The sequence below is a fragment of the Neodiprion virginianus genome, chromosome 2 (genome assembly GCF_021901495.1).
Source record: "Neodiprion virginianus isolate iyNeoVirg1 chromosome 2, iyNeoVirg1.1, whole genome shotgun sequence".
Taxonomy (NCBI): Eukaryota; Metazoa; Arthropoda; class Insecta; order Hymenoptera; family Diprionidae; genus Neodiprion; species Neodiprion virginianus.
Window position 1 is genome coordinate 38,282,111 of NC_060878.1, and position 14,144 is coordinate 38,296,254.

Sequence of the window (14,144 nt, forward strand, 5' to 3'; positions counted from 1 at the left end):
TCGATATATATCTCCGCCTCTTCACGTTTATCTAAATGACAAGGACCTGTTTTTCTACGTTATTACAAGTTTAAATAAATCAACCAGCCATTGATACACGGTGCCGATGTACACCTACCTCCTCTTGGACACGTTTAATCGCCTCGAGAGTTGAAACAGCGAATACCTAAATATTGTATTTCAGAAGGCCTCTTTTAGTTTAACAGGTTTTACCGTGAATTTTGCGAGGCCTCCGGAATACATGTTTCTTACTCGTTACGACGATTTGCAAGTCTGAAATAATTTTTACAAGGTTTGTGATTTTTACGCTTTTCTTCGCGTCGCTGAACATTGTTATAATAATAACAAAAATAGTAATAATATTCATTCAAGATGACGATTAAAAGAAGGAGCGATTTTTTTTCTGGGATCGTTTGAAATAGTCAATAAAAATCCATCAACGGCTGAGCAAGCGATTCGGATTTTCGTCACCGTGACGACTGAACGTTTGGAAATTTTACCGGAAATAGCGCCGTAATCGTCTCACCGATATATTTCCTGACGCACACCTTGCAGGACATTATTATACATTTACTACTTTCACCCGTGACTGTATTTGTACAGCCTGATTCAAATCGAATATGCGATCTATTTGCGGATCGTGACGCGAAATTGTCGACTGAAAAAATTAACGGTAAAGAATGGGAAAAAAATACGTAGGTATTCAGAGAAATTATTCGCAAGAAAAACATGGTCAGTTTAATTATTAACGTAAAAGACGTTCTTTTCTTGAGATTGCTAATGTACTCGTTACACGTACGTCTCTTCTTATTCTTTTTCCATTCAATTAACACTTGAATTCTCAACTGACGTTACGGTTGCAGATTTTTGACGCGTTTGTTCGATTCTATTGCAACTTCCGGTTCTCTGTGCGTACGGGAATAATATTTTATTAACATATGTGTATATTATGTATCTGTATCGCATATTTATTTTTGTCAAAATAACCCAGTGTTATATTTTTTATGGATCACGGTATAAAATAACATGCGACTTTGGGGGACGCTGAGGTTTCTCCTGATTTTGTGTACAGTCGTCTTCGTCTTCGTCGTTGAGCTACCGTAGCATAACGCTTTTGCGGCCGCGTAGTTCGGCGGTATATTATTTTTACTAAGCTTACGCAAGGGCCTAAATGTTCTTGTTTCTTTTTTTTTTTTTTTTTACTTTTATCCTTCCTTTTTCTTCGCGTCTTGTTTTATTTTATTTTGTGGAAAATTTCCACGCTGCCGTACCGCAAGAGAGAGAGAGAGAGAGAGAGAGAGAGAGAAACTTGCAGCTAAAACTGTCAACGCGACTATATCTATTGTCATAGCTTCACAGATGGATTTGGCACTTTTATGCCTGACTTATAGCTTCCACATTATTGCTGCAAACGTTTCACGACGATGCCAAAGGAACGCTAATCTTGTTAACAATTTTGTTGAAATTTTTTTTTCAAGGTCTTCTGACATCGGTAAAGAGCTGCGTGTATGCAAGATACTTGAAATTGACGAAATTCTTTCGAGGAATTTTACAAAATTCTTCACTCTCTATGCCAGCAATTTATTTTCAACTAATCTTCATTGCAAATGGTTGATTATTTTTTTAGTTTCCTTGTACCGGCGTTTCTTGCTTTTAATCTTTGAATATTGTGCGTGACTTTGAAACTCTCTTGAAAAACGAATCAAGTGACGTAGAAAGCCCTCTCAATCATTTCTCATTTGAGAGTCCCCGCCTTACAGTGTACACATATATATTATATACACGTATAGACCGCTGACGAGTGACAGCTGTTAAAACAGCGAGGAGAGTTTAATTATAATTGTGATTGAGGTCTTTTGCATAAAACTTTTAAAGTTCGTTTCTTTTTTTTTTTTATTCTTTGTTGGTCCTTTTTTCTTTTTTGATATTCGCTACGCGACGTTAACGATTTTTACGACAAAATTTCAAGATGTAACTTACACTCATATCGAAACGTTCGCGAATGCTTGAAAAAAATTTGAAAGCCGATCGAGTTACCGAAAGCTCTTCAGATATCACCGTTACAAGAAATCGAGATTGTTTTCCATTTAAAAACAATCGATCGAGAGAAAAAGTCAAGATACAGTAATAGTACGAGCTGTTTTATAAAAAATTTCTTTCGCCAATTTTTATGCCATCTTATGCAAAACATTTTTTTACCGGTCATCTCTGAGATCGATATATTATTTGTATAATCCTCTCATAAAATGTTTCAGTTTTTGGGTTAAAAAAATCGTGAGCATTTTGTGCACGCGCTTCATGATTTGAAAAATTCTTCTGTATCTTGATTGTAGAAATTTGATAGACTGCTATTTATAGATACGTGAAATAACTAGTTTTTTTTTTTTTTTTTTTGTCTTTTCATCTATAATTGCGAATGCGCAAATTCATGGCTATCATTCGTTTTTTCTTCTCAGTTTACTCGTTAATTTTATTTGATTTCGTCTTGATTGCGAGGAGACTCAAATAGCGATTCGAGTCAGGATTGAATTCGGGCACGCGAGGTGATAGCTAACTGGCAATTCGTATCCTCCCGTTTCGCTGTAGGAATAATTAAAATTCAAACGCCGAATTCGCACGTTTCAATTGCTACCGTTACTTTTTCCATTCCTGTATGGATAAAGCCACCGGCTGCCGTTCGTGTGAATTGGGCTTAATTTGCATCGGACAGCCATGTGGATTAAACTATTTTAATTTGCGCCAACGTCTGCGTGCAGTTTCTCACATTATCCTGTACACATTACAGTATTTTTTAAACCGCTGGCGGAAATTGTGTTCGTTGATACCGGTTATATACAGGTATATACCCTTATTACGATGTAACCGAGATAAGCGTATTTCTTTTTTTTTTCTTCATTTTATGTTGTATAATTATACAAATATACAAATACACGAAATGTGGATTAAGGTCGTAATTTATTTATTTCATTAATAAACAAGGTATTGCGCGTGATTGTACACCTACATATGAAATAATAAAGTTAATGGGACAAGTTATGTAACACACTGAAAATTCTTGAGAAATAACGTATCACTGCTTTTTTTTTCTCACGTCAAACCGTTTCGTCATATTCTTTAAGAATCTGTGAGGACATTTTTTTACTCATCAAATTTCATTACACATGCCTTGACTTGTTGGTTTCAGGCGAGTACCTTTTTTTTTTTTAAAAAGTGGGAAAACGGCTTGTCCTTGGTGTGATAAAACGTTGAAATTGATCGGAATGGCCTGATTTTTTTTTGATTTTTTTGCCACTCTTACCGTTTCTAGTTCCGGCTTCTGAAATCGAGTTTCGGCCGGAATGGGCACACCTACGTGTCAGGAATCTCAGTCACTGTAGGAGCAGTTAGCGTGTACGTGAGTGACTAATCATTCCATCAACTCCGTTCCACAACCCACCCGCATTTTTCACGGTCTCCCGCAACGCGGTGTTCGACATTTTTTCACTTTATCGTAGCTTCATTTTTTCTTTTTCATTATTATTATTATTATTGTTGTTGTCGTTGTTGCTATTATCATTATTATTGTTATTGTTATTATCATTATTATTCCGATTCACGATATGCAAACGATTATCCTTCAATATTATTATTGCTCATATTTTTAGGCGATAATTTATCGCCATCTCCAAGACGTCGAGGAACTCGTTTAAGAATTATTCAAATTGTGTTAACTGATTTTTTCACTGTGGATTGATTTACAATTGTTGTTTTTTTTTTCAGTATAACATAAATTATGTAGTGGATTTTGTGTAGTAGAAGCGAATAAATATTTATTTTTTTCACCTATTCTAAGGAAGGAAGTTGAGTTTTCGATCACGGTTATCGACGACGACGAATAAACTAAAACGGTGTTTCAAAACAGAGAAACTTGAACAATATCATCATTAATTATTATATAAAAAAAAGAGGGAAATATTTCTTCGATTTATCAAAATCGTCGTCCGCGTTGTCTCACTGCGGTAAAATTATTACTCCCTTGAAGTAATTATGCATAACGAGATTATTCAAGGGTCTCTGAAAGATTGAAGGCGTTTCGCGAGCGTTTTTTTTATTATCACGCCTTAAAGGTACACGAGATAAATGAGTGATGAAATAATTTTAATCATTACGATTGAGTTGCTCTCTACGCGTTTGGTAATATTTATGCACAATATGCGTTAATACGGTTTAAATAATTGTACAGGAAGTCGAGTGACTTGCGACTAATTTTCGAAATGCGGGGTAAAAACATCACGGTTACGTAATAACATTCATCGATTTTATAACACGGGAATCTCTTTGTGGGCGGCTGGGGTTCGCAAGTGTTGAATGCGGAAAGGCGTTGCGAGCGATCGCTTGACACACATATTACCCACATATGTTTAAACACACGTATAGTACAGCGCTTGAGCCTTTTAACGTTGGTTAGATTTACACATCGTTTTATAAGCGGTTATTTATGCATATAAATGGATACACCGAGTGGCATAATCCGCGTTATAAGATTAGATTCGCGCACGCGCGTGGGATGAAAATCCAATCACATCGCGAGTAACGAATTTAAACAATTGTTAATAATGCATGTATCGTATGTTACGATGTTATGTTACGTACCGATATACTTTCAACGAGTTATACCGTTTTAATATACATGTAGTAAATATTGTTTATTTCAATACCATTATACAAGTTTTGAAAATCTCGCGAAACGGTCACCGTCGCTTAGTTATATTATATTATGTATAACGATTTGTATGATTGTAATTTTCCTGATAAATTTTCAACGATTATACATTTATGTCGCCTTGTTGCTCCGATTTATTATGCATATAGTACGGTTGGATTTCTCCAGTTTTATAACACCGTCGCAGCAAGCATCCAGCTGGTTTTTCTGATGTGAATTTTTATCGAGCTTCCTATCTGGGGTAGTTTGTTGGCACTCTGCCTGCCATCCTGCCGCATTTCGCGGTTAGGGGTGCAGCAATGTCAGCATCGGGGGGGTTGGGCTTGTGAGTAAAGCTTACGGGAAACAGGGTCAAGGTGGAAATTCTCCACCGCATTTACCTAGGTCAAACCAACCGAACCTCTGAACTCCGTCCATTCATTACCATTATGTATATTCATTCTTAATTACCACCCGCTCTTGTAATTCAACTCGCTCGTGAATGCCACGAGCCCAAAGTTCGTTGGTGACTTAAAAAAGACAATTTTTTTTTTCAAACTTCAAGTCGAAAGTATGGTTCGAAATAACGAAAACAAGATGCTGTCCAAGTTTCAGCTCTTAATATTAATATTTATATCAGATCAAAAGCTTAAATTCATTCATTCGCCAGGACACAAAAAATTTTGCCAAGGTTTTTTTATTTTATTTTCATTTTCTTTTTTTGCTTTGTTTTATCTAGTATCGCAATAATCTCTCCGTTTCTTTGTTTGTCTTCGCTGATGATTATAGAACTTTTTGATTTTCAAATTACATCATAATCCACGTGCGGAGATGTTTTATTATATTTTTACCACGCCAGTTTCGGCTACACTTACACAGGTATATGCGTATGTAATGATAATCGTAAAAGAGATTGACGGATCGTTGGTATTAAATTGCGGAAAATTGAACCCCCGGGGATAAATTGTCTCAATCTAAGTGAAAAAGGTTCTTTGAATTTTTTTTTTCCCCTCTACGCTATGGCGTTCTTATCAGCTGTTGGTAAATTTTCGCCCACGTTGTTCAGCAAGTCGGTATATTTTTACCGAATTGAATGGAAATACTTTTTCATCGGTAATAAGCAGGGAAATTTGAAATTTGTTTTTTTTTTTTTACACTTTGGTTTTAACAAAATTTAACACAATTGCGATTTTGTGTAGATACTTTTGTTCGTAATTTTTCGTATGTAATCGATTGATTTATAGATTATACATGTTGAAAATAATATCACATTTCTTCGTTGTATCTAAGTGGGTTATTAATACTACGCCTATTATTTCCATTAGTCACAAATAATTAAAGCGTTCGGTTGAATTCGTTTCTGTTCGGACGCAGATATTATTTTGTTTCTCGAATCAGTATACAATATATAATTTATACCAATTTACAACGAATACTAACTTTAGTTTAAAAATAAAAGTCTAATCAATATCTTGGCTGCACCTGGAATTAATTTCATTTACGTACCGGAGGAGACACTTGTCGAAAAGAAATAAGAATTTGTTTTTTGCTGGTGATTTCTCGCTGTTTAAACAAGTTGCAGAAAGTTTTATAAAGAGAGAATCAAAGAAAGAAAGAACGAAAGCAATAAATTGAGGATCATAGTATTTAAAACACTAGCAATTATTTTCACCTTTAATCGATGGGATTCTTAACTACTTTGTCTTTTCTTCAACTCTATTATGAACAATGAAATTAAACTATCGATCAATTCGTCGAAGATTCTAAGCGATTCAAGTATTCTTTCGCACGGAGTTGAATTCTTTGTCAATTAAGAGGCGAAAACGAATTGCGCTGAATCTCGGAAATGGGACAAAAACGTATACCAAGGTAGATATTAAATATGCAGTCGTAGAGGCTCGCCGAAATGGATATTTCGCGATCGTCGGCAACCCCTTTCAAATATGCGAATTCGGGACAGCTAAGGAGGGACGAAAATAGAATTAAAAATTTTTTCCCGAGATTATATTACGTTCTTATCGTTGGTTCGTAAATTTTGTGCAAGATGAAGAGGAATTTTTATGCTCGATTAAATTTTTCTTTCCGATTCACACGCTTGATTTAAGTTAATTTTTTTTCTCACATTAACTTAACCGAAAGATTCTTTTTCCTTTGTACAAAATTCGCCGATTTATTTTACCTTTTTGTTTTCACTTGTTATTATTAATGCCTGATGTATATACAAAACAATATTTTAAACCCATTTAATTTGATGTTTTATAACGATTTTTTTTTTCATGCGTAGCGACAAAATTTGTCTTTTTTACGTTCTTACTCGACTTACTTTTTTCTTTTCTTTTTTTTTGCTTCGTCTTAACGAGAGAAAAACGAGTCTCCAAGCTTCGGCGCAGATTACCAAACTTTATACATAGTACATATAAATAATACATATTTTGTGCGAAATTTTCAATTTACTTACACCTGATTCGCGTTATATTTTGCAGTTTGTTTCGTAATGCTTATCTTGTCTCCCCGCCTGCGACTCCCTTTGAACTTTCGTGCATTAAATACGTTCCGAAATCTTCTTTTTTTTCTTATTTCGACGGTGTACTTCATTACGGCAAATACGCTATATTTACATACGTATATGCGTTATGTACATATAACGTCAAGGTGACATACGGTTGAAAAATATATTTTTTTTTCTGTAGATTTTAACGTCGTTACAGCCTTTGAATTGTATATGGACAAAATAAATAACAAACACTGGTGGCAAATATAAAAATTTCTTAAATATTGTTTTTAGATTTTTTTATTTTTAGATACATTAATACCTAGGTATAATAAATATTATGCAAACAATCAGTGATCCAATGCCGACAATTGGATCGCGAGTTCTCGACGTCAGCCGAGAGGTTCTCTCCTTCTCTCCTTCTCTCCTTCTCTCTCCTCTCACTCTTTATCGCTTATTCTCTATGTCTCCCTCTTTCATCGGGCAAACGAAGTAAGAGAGGGTTATTGATTTTTCGGTGAACATCTGATTTTGTATGAGAGAGGGTGCGATGAGCGAGGAACCAGTAGCAGACACAGCCTCTTTTTCTCTCTTTCTCTCCCTCTCTCTCTCTCTCTCCTTGATTTCTCCCGTACCAGCTGCTGGCTGAAGGGCTGAATGGCAGAGAAGAGGATAGAAGGAAGAGGGAAAGCATTTTCATCCTCTTCGTCCAAAATTCGTTCGTCCCTGTTACCACGGAGACAGCCTAGATTTCGTCGTGACCAGGAGAAGCGATAGAGCCGAGAGTCGAGAGAAGAAGAAGCAGCAGGCCTCGTTTCCTTTGTTTCAGATATTCTCGGTCATATTTTCAGCATCCGTTGAACAGTCCTTGAATCATCTTTTCGGCACGATACTTCTCAGACAAAATGCGGCAGCTGCATATATGTTATGTGGTTGGGTATTTTTACTCGGTCCAAGTGCCAAATTTCATATCATCGAATCGATTATTATATCACCACATGGTCCTGTTGGTGAATGGGCTTCATGGACAAGAACTTCATTTTATTAAAGAGTTAATACGAAATTTTAGGTGTAGAAAAATTAGTTGGTATCGTAATATATGATACAAGCAAGGTTTTAATATTATTGCAATTATACAAAAATGTATTATCATACTCACCATTTAGTATATTTGGATAATATAGTTCAGTTATCGTTGATGTATTTTCTGGTAATTGACGCGTTTAATTTACTCATTTAGTTTGCTACATTTTTACAATTAAATAAGACTTACAATTTTGTTGCGCACAGATCATTTTCATTTTGTATGAAGAAGCAGGTTTTTCAGTTACGGTGTAAAGAATGAGAATAGTCGAAGCCTGGTATGGCATAAATCGTGATTTATTTTTTCCGACTCAAAAATAAGAGAAAGAAGGAAAAATGAAAGAAATCAGTGTTTCGTCTCTTTTACTGACATTATTTCTTGGAAGGTGGGAAAATGATCTTCCTCGAGTGAGTTTAGCGCGCAGATACAAGGTATTCCTGTTTCTATTTTCGAGTTTTGAAGCCTACGGACTTCGGTACAGTTTCACATAGTTGCACGAGAGGTGATGGTTTCAAGTATATTTGCAAAATTTAACGGTTATATATCTTTTTCGATATACGTATACCGACAAGTACGATAAAATTCTGTTCCACTAATTCTTCTATCGTAATGTGCGATGATAATAAATACTCAAGTTACAAATACAAAGTTTAAGATTTTAAAACAAATGTTATCCTACCCTAACTCGGAGTGTCTCCTGTTATATTCCATACGTATGTCTTTAATTATCACACCATCCAATGATGTAAACGTAATAAATTATCCCAAATCCTGAATCGAGAGGCGTGATTTTAGATGCGGGAAAAATACGGTATCCGTTGTTTAAATAATTCCACTCGTAAGATTCTAAATCTGACCAAGGGGGGCAAGGCAAGCTTCTATATTTCGTACTGCGAACAGTTTTCTCTCTCTCTCTCTTTTCTTAGAATTACGATTTTTGGCGCGTCCGCTGGTTTCCTCACCTCGGGAATAGTTTTGCTCGGACAGCTTTGCCGATGCTTAAGTCGCTTCGACGGGACGGCAGTTTGTCATACACACGTAGGCTTGTGTGTAATGTGCCTGTGCACACGTGGTAAAAGGTACCAGAGTCACCCTTGTTAGATGCGTCATAACGTAACCCTTTGGTAATAAAGGTGTACGTTGTTGGGTCGTGAATTCGAGGTTGATAAAAAATTACGAAAATTCGACAGGGTCTTTTCAGCAGTGAAGACTCGTAGACAATTAATACGAGACCGAAGTTAGTAACGTTATCGTAATGATTCGCGTCTCGGAAAAAATTGTTGTATCGCAATTTTAAGAATGTCTGACGATGCGGTAAATTATAAAAGAAGCAAAACTTACGCACATTTTGCAAACTCAACTATTTCAGTCACTATAAAATTGCAAAACAGTATTTTTTCCCCTAATGTTTCGTTACGTTAACGTTACTGACTTCAGTCTCATCGATTAATCGCGTGAACCACAATTTTTAAAACTCATCTGGAAAAAGAAATAATAATCGAGCTTTGAAAGTATGGGTAAATATGCGTTAGGTTACACATCTCTATTCACTTATCCTGCCTCATTATGCTTGAAAAAATTACCCACCGGCTACCGGTTTAAAAATAAGTCTTGTTATACAGAAATTTCAGTGCCAAAAATATAAAAGCTTTTTCAATACCACCGGCCCATTAAAGTTTATATTCTGCTTTCAATATTTTTACATTCTTTATAACAATTTGTTCTACCTGTGACAGTTTCTATTATTATTATTATTATTGTTATTGGTATACATCACGTGCTAGGTGCTCAAACGTGATCTCGAGGCCTAAAATTTGGACTAATTTATAGGATTACGTGTTGCATCCGGTTTCGATAAATCGGCTTTGTCTGAGCACTGCTCTCAATTGGTTAGATCTTCCATGTTTTTGTTTATGATCGTTTGAAAGCAAACTTGCGACAATAGCGCTGTCAGTTAATAATTGTCTTCGAAACGATTTGCGTAAGGCAAAAAGATCCATTGATGCATTATACTGGAGGTATTATGTATACATATACATGTAACTGACAAGTATCATGGAATACATTATTAAATCGAGTGGGAAAAACAAATGAACTATATAATACGAGCAAAAGTTATTGCATATGTATTATGCATCAGTATGATGAGAATATCGCACAATTATTCTACTGTAGAATACCTACGCGTATAATTTACGATAATCGTTTATTACACGTGCACAAAGTTATTGTATAAGTGTGATTTTTTTTTGCACTGTTTTTTTTTCTCCCTTTTTTATACTCGCTGACCTCGCTGTGTAATGATCCAGATACTCGTTTATTCTTCACACAATCAGTCTCAGTTTCTGTTGTTGTTGTTTTTTTTTTTTTTTTTTTTAAATTTTCAATTTTTGCAACAAACACTTTTTGTCTTGCCCTAAAAAGAATCGTGTTGACTTTTATACATCATCTGACGACAGTTTTTTCTGACGCGCAAAAGCTGGAGCTAGGCGTAACATAAATTGAATTTTTTTTTTTCCTCTTCGTAAAACTTTGAGCTCAATTATTTCCAATGGGTCACTTGAATAGTGTTCAAAGAGCACTTAATTATGTTAAATAACTATCATGGTTCGATTTTTCCGAGGGAGGAATAATTCGATATTTGAGAGACACAATAATAATTTTATTTCATAAATAATTTATGTCATTCAACGTAATTTTTTTTATTAGAAATTGATTTTATATTAAATCAGACAAATTTATTTAATTCAACGTAATTCACTACAATTCGTGAATTTCAGTTTTTTTCTCTAATTTTCAATAATTCACTCCCAAATTGAAGTGAGTTTAAAAAAATTTCAATTCATTCTTTTGCATTTCCTGTTAGTTCAAATTAATTTTCATTAGTTCAATTTAATTCTCTTTTATCTGTAAACAAATAATTCTCGCACGAATCTAAAGTAAACTCAAATCAACTTGATTTAATTTACCACAATTTAGTTATTTTTCAGTTAATTCTCATTATTTCAATTAATTTTCAATAATTCACTTAGTTCTCTCGTTAATACACTTATCTTGCATTAATTCCGTCAATTCCCAATAATTCAGCTGAATTATAATTAATTCGCAAACCCTGTCGACAGATCAATTTAGCGTGTTATTTCCCCTTTGGATCTTTCGACCAATAGCTGTGCTGGTGTAATATATTACCCAACAAAAAAAAAAAAAAACAACCAATTCTCATGCCTAGCGCTCGTTCCTTGCTACACTAGACAATTAACGATGAGATATTTAAACTTCCCGTCAAAGTTGCAGGTGTGCACGTGGTTTGAAGGCGTCAAATAATGCCGTTAGCGATACGTTGAACATTAAGGCATGGTGTAAACCGTTGCCATGCTACCAGGTATTCCTCATCATTAACGGTGGGAAATAAGGCAAAACAATGAGTTTACGATGCGTGTATAACGTAGGTATGTCTACCTACTGTAAGGTAATTCGTTCGCGACGGAATTCCATGCTTTGATTCTAAAACCCGATTGGTTGTAGGTGACTTACATACACACGCACGTGATGTAAGCGGGTCAGTGACGCGAGGTACAACTCTACGTGTGTAAGTGTTACACCTGTGCCTCTTTTTTTTATCTCTCACTCTCTCTCTCTCTCTCTCTCTCTCTCTCTCTTTCTTTCTTCTTCCTCTTCTTCTTCTTCTTCTTCCTCTTCTTGGTCCGTTGACTACATGCACCAGGAGGATCTCCTTATATCGAGGATAACTGTAATTGACCCTCGGTTCTCTAAACTCTTTCTTTTCTCACCCCGTTTATAAGCCAAAGTACCGCGTGGTACGCGAACCGTGATACACCTCCGTGCTCTCTTCCTGATACGCTACACACTTGTCCGTCATGTTTTTCCCTTGTTCTTACCGAGAAGACGAACACTCACGCTCGTCTAGATATATCGTCCTAGTCAGCTGTTTAAACGAATTTTTGTCAACTTTTAATTACTTCACGCCCCCCTCCGACCTTTCTTTCTACAGGTTTACGATTACAATTTTTTTTTACACATAATTTATGTTTTTTTTCCTCTATTTCTTCATTATAGTACGTAATATTTTAATTCCGTTTGTGGTACACGCAATTTTTGAATATCGAATCGCATCTAGTCTAATCCGTATTTTTTTCTACCTCTCTGTTACAGGTCAGTATATCGGTCATTTTTTAAATCAACAATGGAAGTTCGATGATACGGTTTACACTTTGTTGCGTGCTGTGAAAATTCTGAGGTAATTATATCCTAAAAAAATAATAATAATTATTATTACAATTGTTACAAAAACGCTACTTCCGAACGTCTGCAAACTTTCTATAATAAATCATTTTTGATGTATTCAATTTCCGTGTTATCGACGTAATTGTTTTTGCAACGAAATAAAAAAACCACTTTCTTCATGTATATATATATTATATATATATACACTCTTTCGCGTTATGTATACGTGCTGCGGGTACAGTAATTTATCCCGTAGTTTAGAATAAGTACAGCTGTTCAAGCAAGAAAACTTGCCTTCCTTATTCTCTTACCTAACTTCGACGGTGAGAGCTGTTCGAAACCAAGGTGTTTGAATTCAACGCGGTTGCGTCGCTTTCGCGTTGGCTCATTGAACGCCGCCTTATTTGCCGTACTGTACCTATATTACGTGTCGAGATCCCTTAATTTCGTCAACTTTATTTCTCTACTTTGCTTCGTTATTACTTTACTCCAGTCGACGTCAATTTTCCGAACTTGCGTGAATTTCTTTGACGCCATAAATCCGCGGGTACGGGTTTGTTTCGTTTATTTGTTGAAAATCAAAATTATTACCGAAATTCTTGAACGAAGAATCTTTGAAGATGAAATTGTTCGAGTCGATTGATTTTGCGTTTTCGTACTTACAATTTACCGGATTAATCGAGGATCCTGAGAATTATCGTTGAGACGTAAATCACGATTTTATATGTAACATACGACGCGATATCTTAATTTTGGTAATTAACTGCTAATTCGTCATGGCGCGCCTTCGTTATTCATAGCCTCGGTATAATTTTGACTAATTGTAAGTGGGGCTGCGTTACAAGTGTTGGTACAAAATAGTTGTACAGGTATATAATATCTGTTCCATCTACGATAAGGAGAGAAAAAGAGTTGAAAAAAAAAACACAATTAATAAAAGGAAAAGAGAAACAACGTACTTGACCCGAACGGGTAGAAAGTTGACAAGGTAAATATTATTTAACGAATACCTCTTTCATTTTTTGTTCTCTCTCTCTCTTACTCCTCCGTATTTTTCACTCCGTACGTTATCCCGATCATAACGATAATAATAATAATAACATCTAGCGATCCTCTTCTCTTCTCTCTCGGGTGATTCGTCATCGGTTCACTGGGTCGTTTTTCTTTATATGCGTATTATATCTTTCTTTATTTTTTATTTTTTTTTCTCAATCACTTTTCAAGCACCGACAACGTCCGAAATATTACGACTGCACGTTTTCCACGTTCCTTGAAATTTCACAATTACTCGAATAGAACAGACGCCGTTAACTTACACGTGTCGGTGTACAATTTTTGCAGACTAATTAATTAGTCGAATTATTTTTATAGACATACCTGCTGAGATTACAGGGAACGAGGATGTTCTGCTTTAATTTCCTTGTTATTCGCTGACGAATAGGTGTGGATTATTTTTTATTTTTGGATCTTCTCTTTTTGGCTTGCCAAGTTGGGCATGCCATACCGCTCTTCATATATTAATATAAGGTCCCTCCGGCACGCATGCGATGGAATTAATGAGATGCTTCTCGCGTAGACTTTCTTTGATACACATATATGTGTCTATACGTATAGGATCTATGTATCATATGTATACATATAAC

At 35.4% G+C, this 14,144-nt stretch overlaps 1 protein-coding gene across 5 annotated transcripts in view; it reads left to right on the top strand.

The window, feature by feature from the left end:
- Positions 1-14,144, top strand: part of LOC124298105 (serine/threonine-protein kinase tricornered) — a 117,012-nt gene that overhangs the window by 56,188 nt on the left and 46,680 nt on the right. Inside the window, exon 1 of one of the 5 annotated variants that reach the window (XM_046749717.1) lies at positions 12,494-12,514. The exons of the other annotated variants lie outside the window; for them this stretch is intronic. The gene's annotated coding sequence lies outside the window, so the exon portion shown is untranslated. Of the gene's footprint in view, positions 1-12,493; positions 12,515-14,144 lie in introns of those variants that run through there. 5 annotated transcript variants of the gene reach the window in all.